Below are 4,172 nucleotides of genomic sequence, written 5' to 3'. Positions count from 1 at the left end.
TGTAGGTTTCTCTGATCAAAAGCTCATTGTGTATAATACTGTGAGTCACAGGTCAGTGCCCAGTAAGAAAATGAGGAAGAATATAACTAATATACAAGAGGTAAGGTGGAGAGAGAGAGAGGAGAGAGAGGGAAGGAGAGAGAGAGAGAGGAGGAGGGAGGGAGGGAAGACGTAGAAGATTTAGGTTAGATTGATCCTACCTGCTCCAGTGTCTTACGGTTCTGGTGTTTCCTGTAAGGGCCTGGTGAAGGTTCAGCCATTTTGTCTACCCCTTAGGAAGTAGAATTTTATGGTACCATTGTCATTTGGGTCTATATTACTGCTTCCCATCCCTTCTATGCCCTCACCTCCCTCCCTGTCCATCCTAGTGTCTAGTCCATAGGAAGCTTGCTGGGTATGTAAGGTATCTTGGGTAGATTCAGGTTAGGTGATGTAGATGAGTGAGTCTGTGTGGCTTTTTTTTTTTTTTTTTTTTTGCTGTGATTGGGTAAGTTCACTGAGAATGATCTGTTCCTGATTCACCCATTTTTCCTCAAATTTCATTGTGTCATTTTTTTCTTACTGGTGTGTAGAATTCCATTTTGTAGGTACACCACATCTTAGTTATTTATTCTTCTAGTGATGGACATCTGGGTTGATTCCAGCTCTTAGCTCTTATGAATTGAGCTGCTACAAACATGGTTGAGCAAATCTCTCTGGCTTGTGGTTTGAAGGTTTTAGTGTAGATGTCCAGTAAGGGAATAACAGGGTCTATTGGTATCTCTATAGTCAGCTTTTTCAGGTGTCTCCATATCGCTTTCCAATGGTTTTTGATTGTCCTGTGTGGAATATTCCCTCATGTATTCTCTGTAGATTTGGCTATCAGTTCATATAATCGTAGAGTTGACTTTTTTTCATGGAATATTTTTCTTTCAGAATCTATCCTGAGGGATACTTTTGCTGGGAAGGGTACCTTTGTTTTGAAGCCATAGTTTTTCAGACTCTTAAGTGTTCCATTCCAGGCCCTTCTACCTTTCAGGGATTCCATTCATAAATCTCATGTAATTCTTTTGAGGTTGCCTTTGTATGTCCTAAATTGCTTTTCTCTCATTACTTTTAACACTCCCTTTGTTTTCATTGTTAAGAGTTTTAACGATGATGTATCTTATAGACTTTGTACTTTGGTCCTACCTTCTTGGTGTTCTGTGGGCTTCTTGTGCCTGGATGCATCTCTGTTTTGTAAGATTCAGAAATTTTCATCAAAAAAATTGTTGGGTATGTTTTGCATGCCTCCAGCCTGATATACCCATGTTCTGATGTTTGGTTGTTTTAGAGTGTATCACAGTTCCCTCATATTCTGTTAAGTTGGTGTTTGAAGTTAGCAAAGTTTTTTTGCCTCCCAATCAGTTTCTTCCACTTTATTTTCCACGTCAGAAGTTCTGTCTTCCACATGAGTAACTGTGTTGGTGACTGGTTCTAGAGAAGTTTTAATAAACTTTATTTGAATTTTTGTTTTGCGTTGTATTATTTTTATTATGTTCATCTCTCTTTTTCATTTTTTTCCTTTTTTTTTAAGTCATGGTCTTGCTGTTGTTCAGGCTGACCCGGAATTCACTGTGTAGTCTCAGGGTGACCTTGAACTCTTGGTGATGCTCCTACCTCTGCCTCCAGAGTTAGCAAAGGCATGCACCACCACGCTCAGCTTTCATCTCTTTTTTGAGATATGATTTCAATTCATATTCTGATTTTCTTGATGCTTCCTGTAATTCATTCTTTCATTTGATCAAGACTTCATTAAGCTTAATAAACTGGTTGTTAAGATCTTCCAATTCCTGACTTACCTTCAAATTATTCATATCTTTTTTGAGTATTCTAATGTTTTCTTCAACCTAGTTAAGCCTTACTGCCAAAGGCTAAAGACTCTAGGTGACAATTTAGTTCACTTTCCTTGATACAATTGCTGGTTCCTTAGTAGTTTGCATCAAGTCAGTGATTTCTTATCAAGGTCTCATCGGTTGTTGTGTTTTACTTTGAGGATAAATTTCTGATGACTTCTCTATGATTTCATTGCATGCTTCTGTAGTAAGACTAGGCATCCTTGGTGATCTCTCACTTTTCTGACATTCCTTGACTTTTTGCATTGTTGCCTACCTATTTTAGAAAGACTGTTTTACTGAGGAAGAAGCAAGTTTTTGTCTTTTGGCCCATTTACCCCCTGACTCAGGTGAACAGCGATGTGGGTACCAGGTGGTCAGTCAAGATACCAGAGCAAAAGGCCTGATTCCAAATCTCACACAGGGGCCAGAGGAATAGTTCATGCAAGGAAAATGGAACTGGCCTATCTGTGCTGTGTACGCCAGGACACGGACAAGTGCAGGCAACACAGACTGGGGAGGTAGAAGGAGACCAGATAGCAGGATCTGGCCTAATCAGTCCAGACCACCTCACCCACCAACACACTTTCCATGCAAAGAATGCATTGTTTGCCAAAACCTCAATACTAGCAGCCATGTCTATCAGAAGTACTATGAAAAGGCTTAGTTCCACACAAAATAACTATAATTTTAATGTGAGACAGGTAAGTATGAGCTTATTTACTTACAACATATTAAGTATGATTGAAATTAGTAAGACAAACCAGGAAAACACCTCTTTCCTGATCTGGTACAATATACTGGCATGGTTGTGCATATATAGAAACTCTGGTAGAAGTTATGTTATATCCCCAAATCAGCCTATCATGTTAAACAACTGGAAAAAAAAAGATAATTTTTTCTATTGTCTGTTATGGGTAAGGGCACACCTTCTCATTGAGCAAGGACAACTAAAGAGTATTAGAGTGAGGCAAGGTAAAGGACACTCAGAACCTATGGTTGGAACAAGAGCATATTAAATATAGAATAGGACAAACTAAGTAATATGACCCATATTTTTACCTAACCCAGACAAAAATATTGTTTTTCTCAGGCACATATGTAAATCTCTTCACATTTTAATATGTATCTGAGACCACAATGTTCTTTTAAATCAGTTATTTGGGACAGTACAATGATGATATTTTTTTGATTGCAGCAGTGTAAGTACTGAATTAAATATTTTGTAAATGAAAATAATGTTTTCTTTGCCCCAAGATTAATGTGTTTATGCATATTTTTTTCTGAATGTAACTGGTGTGGAATAGAATTCATTCATTTGTTTACAGGCATCACAATCACTGGTTGAAGGATATGCACTTCTGTATTTACCTAGGTATACCTAAGTGCAAATACCTATATACATACATGTGTATACATCCTCTATGGGTGCTAGGAAAGTCTACCATGGCAGCCACACCCATTATGTCTGAAAAAGTCACTATTATATGAGACAAACTTCATGAGCACAGGGGCAGTGTGAAAAATTTGATTTGATTACCTAAAATGAAAAATTAGTTTAAGCTGTCACTGTCCCTACAAGACATATCCAACAGGTTGATTCTCAGGCTCATGATATTAGGTGGACCACTAAGGTATAGGGGTTACACAGTTTCTAATAATATTTGTTTTTCTTTTTTGTAACCATTTAAGATATGGCAGAGAAAATATACTTACTGAATAATAAAAATCAATTCAACATTATCTTAATTTTTGAGTCAGGAACACTAGGGAATGGATTCCAAAACCAAATATGGCAGCGCTTTGATGTCAAGGGAGACCCACCCCTCTCAGTAACGTCCACCAGAGCAAACATGGCGGGTGCCTCTCTCTGTGCATGCTTGTGACGTTACTGCATCGCACGGTCATGTCCCCACCCACGCCCCGAGTGGACGTGTTGACCACTCAACTCTTTGGGCCTTGGGCTTGGTGACCTTGGGCTGATCAGTGCTGTCTCTGCCTTCCCTGGTGTCCTGGAGGAGGCACGCGATGACAAGCTGTGAGCCACCCACACATTGCAGATCCCGTGGCACACATGCTGGAGCTTGGGTCTATCCCAGACATTTTTTAATTGTTAAAGGTTAATATACAAATTCAGAGTGCTAAAACTGTTAAGTTTTATGACTACTTGTAGTATTAAATTTTTTCTCCTACTTAAGAACACCAAAGAGGCCTGGCGGGCAGTGCTGAGAGTGTGGCGCTCATCTCGGCTCACTCTCAGAAGTCAGTGGGTGACCGTGGTGGTGGCTGCGGGTCCCAGAGGAGGAAATACGTGAAAAA

Source organism: Jaculus jaculus, chromosome Y (assembly GCF_020740685.1).
Source record: "Jaculus jaculus isolate mJacJac1 chromosome Y, mJacJac1.mat.Y.cur, whole genome shotgun sequence".
In the NCBI taxonomy this organism is placed as follows: Eukaryota; Metazoa; Chordata; class Mammalia; order Rodentia; family Dipodidae; genus Jaculus; species Jaculus jaculus.
The sequence above is the reverse complement of the archived record's forward strand: the minus strand, read 5'-3'. Positions refer to the sequence as shown.